The 12,574-nt window shown below is 34.0% G+C and overlaps 1 long non-coding RNA gene across 1 annotated transcript in view; it reads left to right on the top strand.

Moving 5' to 3' along the window:
* LOC107641847 overlaps positions 1–1,489 on the top strand; it is a 3,363-nt gene extending 1,874 nt beyond the window's left edge. Inside the window, exons 3-4 of the long non-coding RNA XR_002347866.1 lie at positions 522–596; positions 1,416–1,489. This is a non-coding gene — a long non-coding RNA (uncharacterized LOC107641847). The remainder of the gene's footprint in view (positions 1–521; positions 597–1,415) is intronic.

Below are 12,574 nucleotides of genomic sequence, written 5' to 3'. Positions count from 1 at the left end.
AGCATGGAACTGGCGTTGAACGCCAGTTTACGTCGTCTATCCTTGAGAAAAGTATGAACTATTATATATTGTTGGAAAGCCCTAGATGTCAACTTTCTAACGCAATTGGAAGCGTGCCATTTGGAGTTCTGTAGCTCCAGAAAATCCATTTTGAGTGCAGGGAGGTCAGAATCCAACAGCATCAGTAGTCCTTTTTCAGCCTGAATAAGATTTTTGCTCAGCTCCCTCAATTTCAGCCAGAAAATACCTGAAATCACAGAAAAATACACAAACTCATAGTAAAGTCCAGAAATATGAATTTTGCCTAGAAACTACTAAAAATAAACTAAAAACTAACTAAAATACACTAAAAATTATATGAAATTAACCCCAAAAAGCATATAAAATATCCGCTCATCAATTACTGTTTCATTAATTTTATAATAATAACAATAATAATGTGATTTTTCTTGTAGTATCATTGATTAGCATGTCAGATCTCCTTTTTTGAGTTACTAATGTTTAATTGTAATCAATTTCAGGGGGCCAATATTCTTGTAGATAATAAAGGTTGCATTAAACTTGCAGATTTTGGGGCCTCCAAACAAGTTGAGCTGGTAATCTAAGTCTTCTCTATTTTTCTACTATAGTCCTATTAGATATACTATTTTGACTTTGTGAGGATCTTATATCTGCGTATTTGTTGAAGAAGCGTCTTTGTTTGATTTAGGAGTTATTTATAACATAGTCTCAATTTTGTGTTCCTATTAATATCTTAGTTATTTATAACTATCTTTGATGTGCATCATATTTATTACTTCACATACAAAAAGAAAAGATAATTGATATTCATTATTCATTATGATACAAAGAAATTGAGCTAGCTATTTCTAAATTTCTAATAGAAAGAGATGGAACTACTACAGTTTTGCGATGGGGTTGCAACTCTTATGGAGCACATAGGTTCATAATACACTTAATCTGAGCACATTGCACCATCAATATCTCAACCAATCATGTTCATTTCTGAAGTTTGAAGATTATATTAAAAAGATAATGACACTTGATCATTATGAGTTAGAGATACAGCATTATATATCATTTGGTTCCAAGAAACTCCTTATTCAAACATCATAGGACAAAGCTAAATACTTAAGGAGTAAATATTTGCACTAGTTTTTTTTAGAAGAATATAAATAAAAAATTCTATTAACCAGTCAATGCAAAAGCGGTTAGAACCGATTCCAGTCTAAAATTATTGCTTGTGTTAATGTGTAACTATTGATTAACATATCTACAAGTGTTTTAAAGTGGTGTTCTAGTTTTTTCTGGTTGATGAAGGAGTCATTGTTTTATTTATTGCCACTCACCGATTGTGTACTTTTTTTATTATGCCTTTTATTTTTTATGAAGAAGATTTGGATCTGGTTCTGCAGGCTGCAGAGGCTTGGATTGATGTTGAAAAAGTTCATACAATTGCATTAGGAGCCAAGAAGAACTACTATCATGATGATCTATCTTTTTTTTTTCGGTTTTAAATCATGTAATTTTGCTTCATTTTCATCTTCAATTGTAATTTTTAGGTTTGGTAATAAAAAAGGATTGAAAATTTATAGTGTAGTAATGAAGATGAAGTAAGGAAAAGAAATTTTTTTTTAATTTAACAAGGCTTTCGCCACGCTTTAAAGCGTGGCTGTATATCTCCCTATCGCCACGCTTTAAAAGCGTGGCCGTATCTCTCCCTATCGCCACGCTTCAAAAGCGTGACCGTATCTCTACCTATCGCCACGCTTCAAAAGCGTGGCCATATCTCCCATATGGCCACGCTTTTAAAACATGGCCATATCTCTCGCATACGGCCACACTTTAACGGGTGGCCAGTTGTAAAAAGTGTGGCAAAAGAAAAAGCGTGGCGAAAAGCTATCACCACGTTTTTTTCAGCTTTTCGCCACGCTTTAAAGCGTGGCAATAGACGTGTTTTCTTGTAGTGCGGGTTGATCTTCTGATGGTAAGGATTGATCTTGGGTCAAATCGACTAGAATTTGTGTTTCAAGCAACATAATTTGGATGGGCTCAAAAGAGATTACGGTTTGGGCAGAAGAATGAGATCCTTGTTGTATTAGTCTTGCTTGATCCCTTTGAGTTTTTGATTCAGGGTTAGATGAAGGAACATAAACAGACTGAGCAGTTTTTTTTATCTGAAATAAGAAAGAAGTGTTCTATAAGTTATGTTTTTGATTTATGTGAGAAACTCAAAATTATTGTGAAATTACCGGGATGGATCTTCTTCGAATGAGATGGGGGAATGCAGCTTCTGTATCATTCTCCGAATCAGATTCTTAAAAGGGAGCAAAGATGTTTGGCTGTACTGGTTGGTCACTTTCATCAGAAGAACTTTCACTTGATGATTGAATCTAATAATAACCAAAATTTTAGAGTCGAGATGTATTCGAGTGAATTTGATAAAGGAAGATCAAGAAAATTTTGGTCAAAGGTTTACCTTTTTAGAGGTTGTTGTTGGAATCTTTTGAATCTTCTGTTTTGGTTGATGTTGCTGTGCTGTGACTTCGAGCTTTCTTTTCGAGGTCCTTCTTGGAGAAATCTCAATAGTTAGAATGATTCTCAATAGAAAGAATGATCATACTGAAAATAGTATTTGTTCCACCATTCGGAGAAGGATTGGGTGACAAATGAGCTGCGTTCGTAGAAAAGATGGGTGTAATTGCTTCGGTATTATCGGTTAATAGCAAGATAATGATCGATGTCATCTTTTGAAGTGAATTCAATATGACAAAGAGCGTGATTATTTCGAGGGACAGGTACTGGAAAGGCTTGAGAAAAACCAAGTTGCCTAGCAATGTAGTGAGGAGCATAGAAGACCACTTTGAATTGCTCCTTTTTGTATTGGGACAATCCAATGGGGATTACCTGAACAACAAGAATATGTGCCCAGTTTAAGTTGGTTATTTTATTTTCTCCATCATCTTAAGGAAAGAAAAGGCATTCGAACCATGCAGGGCCATAGTTTTGACGAAGAAAAGGAGTAAAGTTCAAATTATTGTTGATGAAGCTGGTGCATGAGTGAAACAGAGAAAAAACAGTCTAGAAGAGGTCATCAGTGGTCTTGGCATTTTCAAAATTTGATTAGAGAGGGGCTAGACGAAATCCTTCAATGTGCTATTTTTCAAAAGTATTATCCTCATCTTCTCGCATGTACTTCTCGAATACAGCATTTAGCCAGAGTTGAAGGAGCCAAAGGGGAGTTAGTTCGAAGACAAGTGACTAACTGGCCAAGTTCCTCAAACAGGTGTCCCAAGATTAACTTGGCCAAATTCAACTGGTTGCCTTCGTGTAACAGAGCAGCTAGAGGGAGAAACAACTTTTGCATCTGAACGCTTCTTGAACAAAAAACTATGGCATTTAGCCAGTAGTACAAAAAATGCCATACTCTCTTTGTCAGTCACAGGATCGTTTTCATGACCCATATGATGATCGATGAAATCACTGTAGGAGGTTTTTGAAGTCATTTTGTATGTTCGATTTGGCTGCATATTGGAAGTTGCTTCAGGAAGGTATACTGGAAGGCTAGTGGTAGTAGCTACATCGAGTAGTGTAAGTCTTACCATTCCACAAGGGAGATGGAAATTATTTGTGCTTTTGTTCCAAAAGTATAACACTGCCCCTATTGTAAGAACCGGAGTTTTTCATGAAAAACTGTTTTAATAAAATAATTTTAGTGCCCGGAATTGATTCAAAATCTAGAAGTTTTAATTTAAAAATATAAAGGTAAAATTTGGTTTCAATGAATTTTACTGAGTTGGAAAATGTATCTTCTTTGAAAAGTTTCTGTAAAAATATGTACTGGCGCTTAAGTGGTGGAGAGAGATTGAAGATCATGGGAAATGTGTCAAACGGAGGAAAGTAAATGCCATTTATTATTTAATTAATTGCTTCCCGTTAATAGCATATTTAGGATTAAGTGTTTCATCTTCAAAATGATTTTGAAAGTAACACATAAATCCTAAGGGGGCAATTTGTTAGTCGAAAATAATTATTTTTGATTAAGGAAATAAATCAAAGACCTCAAGTTTCTAAGATTGCTTTTTGGATGTTACAGTATAAAGCAAGAGAGGCGGGAACAGTTACATATGTTTTCATGCACGTGGGGGTTATACTTTGATTCGATGGCTAGGAGATGGCTATAAATAGAAGAAAGCTCGAAGATATAAAGGTTGGAACTTTGCTTCAGAAATTACTCAAGCACACTCACATCCTAGAGACTTTCTGAATCTGCCTCGAGTTAATTTCCTGTAGGGTTCCTTCCACTTATTTTAACTTTCCATTTACATTTTTTGCAAACTTTATGTTTCTTACAAATTTATCTTTCAAGCAACATTTAATTTTCTTGTTCAAATTTACATTTCTGTATTGTTATTTTTGAAATTTAAAGTCCTTTGATCTAATCGAAGGTATTTTATCGCTATATTTAAATTCAATACAAACCATTTCAAATTCAGTCAAATTTATTTTTCAAAGTCTTTATTTTATTTTTAGATTTCTTTAGATCTTGTCTAATTAAAGGGTCTTTGATGCACTTTTAGAAAACTTGTACTCGCAAAGAGGAGTAGGTTTCGCTCCCAGACCATTAGATATCGAACCACCATCGATTTGCTAAAAATTGACAAAACACCATCACTATAAGATATTTCGCTCATTACCCTCAAAGTTATCATCAAATTCACTATAAAACTCTTATGTTAGTTAAATTAGTGTCAAATTTATTATCGAATTAAATTTAATGAAAAAATTTTGCTTATAGATAATTATTATCAAATTTTTTTAATCAGACATTGAATACTATAAAAAATTTTGACAATAACAATATTTAAGGTGATGATTATTTGAATTATTGTCGAAAATAATTCGATCATAACTGTTTGGAGATCTCACTAGACAAACGAATTAAGAATTGGAACCAGCGGGTTTAGTGTCTGAAGCTGATTTTTCGAACAAAGAGGATCGTACTTACAAAAGTACTCTGACGTCTAACTTAGACTATATGTGATTGATAAGGAGCTTTGGAAATAGGTTTGATGCATACCTATAGAGAGTCTTGGATTTCTTACTTGTATTGAATAGGGGTACCATTGAGAATTTCCTGATTTTGGGAGACTGCGGTGATCCCCTTTTTCTTAGTGTCTTAATTGTAGCATTAGAGGAATGTCGAATCAGATCTTTCCTTCTTTAGTCTCATGGGATTTTCTTTGGTGTGCCCTTCATGGTGGACCGGAGGTGTGGGTCGTACCAAGAATGGCTGGGAGTCATGACCCGGAATAGTGCCCCCAAACATGTGGGTTGCAAGCTTGAGGGACCCCATGTTTCTGTGCCAATCGTCGTTGCCTTTGAATTCGTACTGTCGTCGGGTCTTTGGGGCATCATTCTTCTGTCGCTCTGAACTGATGCAATGTTTGCGCAACCTGATGCCTTGTAACTGCAGCAGCCGTAGTGGGTTTTGAATGTTGGTGCAAAAGGTCTATTTTTTCCCACCTTCACTTTCCCCTTCAAGTGGTTCTATTTTGAAAAACTTGACAGTTACTATTCTCCCTTGTTCATTGGTGCTTCCTACTTTGTCACTAAGCCTTCTTTTGTGATTTTTGGATTGGTCCGTAATTCAATGGTAATTCTTTTCACCATCTCCTGCTGATTCCTTTGTTATTGTTATGCTCTATTTTTAAGATGTTCTTTTTCTCGTTTCAGCTCCTTATTTATGTATTTCCCTCTGGTTTGTAGTTCTTACGGGCACGTATGCTTTCTGTATTTTACCATACCTAGTGTTCGTTTAGGTTGGTAAGGGGTATAATGGGATGCCAGTATATTTCTTAGGTGGGATTATCTAGTGTTGTGAGCTTTTTTCTAGTCTTAGCTTCTCTTTCTTCTTCAATATTGTGATAGCCATATTGATCGTGGTGGTACCCCCTATTGTAGGTATGGCAAGACATAGGCCGGAACCGCGCCCTCGGGACCTAGTGTTTTCTAATGGTAATATAACATCCTTAATATCAGAATGTCATGCTTTTGGGTGCGCCACTCTGATATCAGGGGTATTACGATAACTCTCATATATTTAATAATAAGGTAGGAGCCTCTCAGTGTAAATCTATCGATGGTTTCATAAAATCTTGAAAATTTTTCACCAAGAACAAATAACACATTTTCACATACTTAATGTTAATAATACTTTATAGTAACACATACAAAACCAATTACAAAATCTACCCCTCTGAACAAAACTCTAACTAACAAGGCGAGAGAAAAAAATAAATTCTAACAACTCTACTTGTAAACATATTCTTCTATACTCCTGTAGCTCCACACTAAACCTTCGCACCTGTAGCTGAAAAGGGTGGAAATAGGGGGTAAGAATTGGGGAGTTCTTAGTGAGATCCGGGTGTATAGTTATGTTCATTTTTTACCATAGCCAATAGCAACAGACAATAGAATACATTTAGACTTAACAAAGAAAGAATACGGAAATCAACAATCATATAGCACATCTACAATCACATGAAATACACTAAAAAATATATATATGCACAAATAGGTATGATGCATGTCTGTCCTATGCCCAATGAGCTCATTTGTCGGTTGTACGGCCAACCCGACACACCCGGTAGCTAACCCAGATATCGTCTCTCTGACATGCCTCCACACTCTTGGGATATAGTGCTTGTCACACTCTTGGGATATAGTGCTCACTACACTCATGGGATATAGTGCCTGTCGCATTTCCCAGGATAAAGTGCTGCACATTTTTGGGATATAGTGCCCGCCACACTCTTGGGGTATAGTGTCCGCCACACTTATAGGATATAGTGTTCAACACATTCCCCAGGGTAAACTGCTCCCACACTCTTAGGATATAGTGTCCACCACACTCTTGGAATCTAGCGCCTGACACACTCATGGGATAAAATACCCGACACACTTTACAATAGAGAGAAAATGATGCAAGAAAAATAGAATAGATTATACACAACCGATCTCACAAGCAGAATCACAACTTAACATACTCATTCCTCAATCCACCTCAACATAGTCACAGTCACTATCTATCAGGGATATAGTACCCAGCACACTCTTGGGATATAGTGCCTATCACGCTATTCAATCATAATCATTATCTTCGTAATTACTTTCAATCATTCTCATCATTCTCTTTTCCAATCGCTTATCCAAAGTAAGTGGACAATACCATTGCCTCTTACCCGGTCACAATATCTCATTTAATTTCTATTCATCATTACTTTCATCATCCTTATCAATATCCTTTGATTCATATCTCATACAATCATGATTCATCAATATCATTATCATCACCACCTCTCATTCCGTTCATCAGTAATTCAAACTCAAAACATTAACTCATTCTTTTCTAAATATATCAATTCAAAACATAATCCTTTTCTTAATAACTCAAAATCAAATCATATAATTCTTAAATCCAGATCTTTCTTAAATAACTTCAAATGAAGTATCCAAATTTTATAAAAATTTTGGCAACATATCCTCTAAAACTCGGGCTTTGCCACCCTTCTTGGGTCTCACCCAAATCGTTTATCAAACTCTTTTCAAATTATTTCCAAAATCAGACCAATTCCAATAGCTCAAACCATTTTCAATTCTCAAAAATCACTTCCGATAAATCAACAAACCAAATCCAATATCTTAAACCATTTTCAATTCTCAAAAACCACTTCCGATAAATCAACAAACCAAATCCAATATCTCAAAGTATTTTCATTATAAATTCATTTTTTCAAAATCAATTCAACTCTAAAAGCAAGAAAATCACTTTTCATCATACTTAATTGAATTAACTTTTCAAATTCATTTTGACCAAACCTTTTTAAAAAATTACACTTTATTCACTAAACGTCAAAAAATTATGTTTTAAGTCACAATCTTTCTTTTATTTAACTTCCATTCCCAAGACTCTTTCTTAATTATATTTTGACCACAAAATAATCAAAACATGAGGGTTTTGTATTTTTTAAAGAACCAAATCAAACTCATCAAAAGTTTATTAAAATTACTTGATTTTTAACTAGTTTTTCAACAGTTTAATTTTTCATAGCTTTCAGTTTAATCCTGCGGCCATAAAACCTCATCAAATTTATCTCAAAATACCACATCACAATGGTCCTAAAATTATCAAAATATCCTAGCTGGGTGTTCATACATAACCAAACCAAAATCTCAAGCAAACAATAATAATTCAACAAAAATTCAACAAAAACTTAATCAAACTCAAACAATAATCAATAAAACCAATATTCACTTATCAAATTCATATTTAATTTTTATAATATTAATAAAACCCTACCTCTGTACAAAACTCACAACAACCAAAGCTTCAGGGAAGGTTTCTGAACGAGAAATCGAAGAAGAAAACGTCAAAATCGGCTACTCTACCTCTGGGGCTCCCTCGGCTGAACTTTGCATGGAGGGACAGCTGCTCCACGATCAATTTCTCCCGAAAAAAAGTGATATCAACGTGAAGAGGAGGAAGATACGAACACTTTAATCAGATTAGATATTTTGTTAGAGTTACGGATCTCAAGAAATCAAAACTGAAAGCTCGGAGGTTCCATGGAACTCTCTTTGTCAAACACGGTCCTTTCCTCTTTCTTTTCTCCAAAATGAACGCTGATGATGATGATGATGATTAATGTGGTATAATATTGTTTAAATGCTTTGATGGCACATGGGGGTATGGGTGTCGCATTATGAAGGCACTGAGTCAACGGTTCAAGTTATAAATATCTTAAATAGATATGATGAAAATTGGATGTATATATTAAAACACAAGTAATAATATATATGAGTTACTAATATAAATGACATTAGTAACATAATGATAAAAGATATACGATGAAGTATTAGCAAAGCTAAGTTCACCAAAGAGTACTAATATTTACTCATATTGGCAGATATCTACCCCAATAATAATATTATTAACTAAACTCTATTTTTAAATTAATAGTATCAATTAGTCAAATTAAAATATATATTTCATTACTTACAAATTACTAGAATTATTATTTTAATTATGTAAAATATTTCATCATAACAAAAATATATATAAGAAGATGAATTTAATTGAATTCAAATAGTTATAAAATTAATTTAATTACTTTTAATAAAATAATTTCTAAAATAAGGAACTTCAATTAATAAAATAAATTTTAACTTATTCATATTTAGAATTTTTTTTTTCAAAAACGTGGGTCAACATAATGGTAGGGTCCCAGCACGGTACCACGGATGTCTTGGGTACTCCTTGTTTCGGGGAGGCTAATCTTTAGGAGCTCGAGGAATTTTGTAAAATCGCAACTCGACAAGTGCACTAAATCATATCAAGTAATATCACGGTGAGTGAGTTATCATTCCCATGAGACTTAAAGGACTAAGCAATAATGATTAATTGATTATTCTAATTAGACAAATCAAAGAAATAGAGGAATAAGAATGAAATGTGTGAATAGAGATCAATAAGAATAGCAAATAGTGAATGTGAAAACACTAATGGTAAGAATGTTAAGGTTTCAAAGATATTCTCTCTTTAGAAAAACAATCCTTGTGTTCATTTATTTGAGTCAAGTAAAAATCAATCATGACAAATCATAAATAATCAAATTCCAATTCCTTGGCAATTCAATTTCTCTTTAACCTAATTAATTGTTGATTCCTTAGTCAATTATTTAAGAAAAGAGGTGAAGCACAATTCTGATTTAAGTTCAAATAAGATTCAAGAATAGTCCTCAAGTTGAATTATATGTCACTTATCCAAACTAGTCTTAAACAATTGATATTTACAAAGTGTCGTACACTCTTTGAAACTATTCCTTGTTAAATAAAAAAGTAGCGAAAAAGAGTTTTCAAACTAATTCCAATATTACTTTTTCCAAAACAATATATAGAATTGAAAATAGAGTTAGAAAGCTTTTCAACAATTCTAAATCTTTAGGGATGAAGAACGAAAAATCAATCATGAAATAGATCAAAACATAAACCTCAAATAAAGTAAAACACTTAGATTAATAATCCATAAAAAGATGAACATAGCTCCTAACCTTAACAGAGGAGATTAGTTGCTCATGATGCAAAGGAAAATCTAGAATTATGAATTCAAAACGGATGGTAGAAGAAGCTCACGTGTGTGGCTGCTTTCCATTTTATACTAACTCTATAAACTAATTGAGAATTCAAACTAATTCCCAAAAGAAACTAAATCATATCAAATCTCATTCATTAATTCTTCTCAGAGAGTTTTTTTCCTTCAAAATAAGCTCCCTTGATCTTCTCCACAATTGGCAATTAATGCTTCATTTTATGTGATTATGCTAAGCCTTGATTTACCCACTTAAGTGTTTGAAGAATAGAGGATTTGGTGAGTGAATTGAAGGTTTACTGGAGGGCTTTGTTTGGGGTGTTATACGCAAGGTGCTAATAACACATGGGCTTCAAATGGCAATGTTTGGCCTCTGTCATGCTAGGCACGTATAATGCATGACTTCCCATGTTATATGCATGCTTTCATGCAGGCCCTAGAGGTGTTCCAAGTCCATGTGTTATACGCAGGGAGTCTCAAGTATAATGCATGGCTTAGGGTTTCTACTGGGAGGCTTCATTTGGTGCGTTATACATAAGGTACTGTGTGTATAATGCATAGCTTGCTTCTTGGCCATTAGAGGGGTGCTTTGGTGCAGTCTTGATGTAGAGAGCTATCTGTTTGGTCTAGAGATCTTTCTATTTGTTCCATAGGCTTTTTTGTTTGCCTCTTCATCCTTGTTTCTAGTGCTTCTCTTACTTGCTTCATTTCATCCTTGTTCTTGCTTATTTTCAACACTTTTCTACACATACCAAAGCTCAAAGAAACTTCAAGAAATATTGATTAAAGAACTTAAAGTCTCGATTATAATAAGAAATTCACTAACATTATTGAGACAAATGCTAAGGAAAACAACTAAAGATGCTCATGTATCAACCATCAATGGGAATGTCTTGCGATAACTATGATTCATCCTTACCGTTTGACCAGGAGAAGGTCTACTACCACAATTTGGAGGCCCCTCATGTTTTCGACTAGATGTGGGTCTATAAGCTCATATTTTCAATCTTGGGGGTGCAATTTCACTTCTCTGATTTCATGCAAGCCTTGTTGAATAGGTCTATGGTAGCCCCCTTGATGCGTGGGCATCTTTTCTATACGTGCTTATCATTTTTAGATATGAATTTATCGAGTTTTATTGAGATTTTAGTGTTTAAAGCCTATTTGGATGCTACTTTGATGCGCATTGTGGTTTTATTGATTTCAAGAAAAAACCGGGAGAGTTTGACAGAGTTCATGCAGAAGAAAGAGGAAAAAATTTAACTCTGTTGAGATGGCGTTAAATGCCACTACCTGATGTTTAGCACTAGGCACTTTGTGCTGTGTGCAAGCCTTCTGTTGAGTTGGCGCTAAATACCACAACCCGGCATTTAGCGCCAAGTGTTTCGTAAAATGTGCCAGAGCCATATACTAGTGGCGCTAGACGCTGAGCCTGGCATTTAGTACCATGAAGACAGCAATGCCATAAATCTTCTCTGTTTCAGCCGCGTTAAACACCGATCCTGGTGTTTAGTCCCAGTAACGGGAATCTGAATTTGGAGATAGGGCTTTGTTGGCTTAGTTTTAGTGTTTATTTATTTATTTTATTTTATATTCATTATTATAAAAACATAACATATTCTTTTAGGATTTAGATTTTATTATTTTTATTTTTATTTTCAAATCAATTAGGTTACATATAAAAGGAGAAAAGATCCAGCCCTTCGGGCTCTCTTCTCTTCTCACTTTCTCATTCTGCACTTTACACACTTTTGGAACCCTAGTTTTCTCTGAATTATGAGCAACTAAACCTCCTCTATTAAGGTTATGAGCTCTGTTTATTTTTATGGATTAACACTATTGTCATTCTACTTTGATTGATATATTGATTTAAATATAAGAATTACTTTCGTTCTTCATCTTAGGAATTAAAGTATATTGGAAGATAACTCTTTTTCTATTTGAATTCTTGTTCAATCTTGAAAAAGTTAACTCATTTGAATAACAGCATGAAAGTAATTCCTCATAATTCTCTAATTACTTGAACTTAACGTCATACGTGACATATAATTACCTTATCTTTGAGTATTTAGGGTTTGTATGGCTAATAAACTAGAATTAGACTTAACCCTTTAATCTAAATTAAGTGACCAAGGAATTGGCAGTTGATTAGGTTAGAGGAGATTAAATCACTAAAGAATTAGGGTTTAATCAATTAATGTTTGCCATAAATTGATTCTTGCATAATTAAAGTAGTTGGTAAGAATTGTTAATCCAATTAATTTATTTTATTTTATTTTATTTCTTTTACTGAGGACACCTCAATGGGAATTTTCTTCACTCTGACGTAGAGATTCACACTTTTTCTTTTTTTCTATTTGTTTATGAGTAGGAACAGAGACAAGGAACCGCTTCTTGAACTTGATCCTGAGATTGAGAGGACTT

The sequence above is a fragment of the Arachis ipaensis genome, chromosome B05 (assembly GCF_000816755.2).
Source record: "Arachis ipaensis cultivar K30076 chromosome B05, Araip1.1, whole genome shotgun sequence".
Lineage (NCBI taxonomy): Eukaryota > Viridiplantae > Streptophyta > Magnoliopsida > Fabales > Fabaceae > Arachis > Arachis ipaensis.
This window is presented reverse-complemented; position numbering and strand designations above follow the sequence as displayed.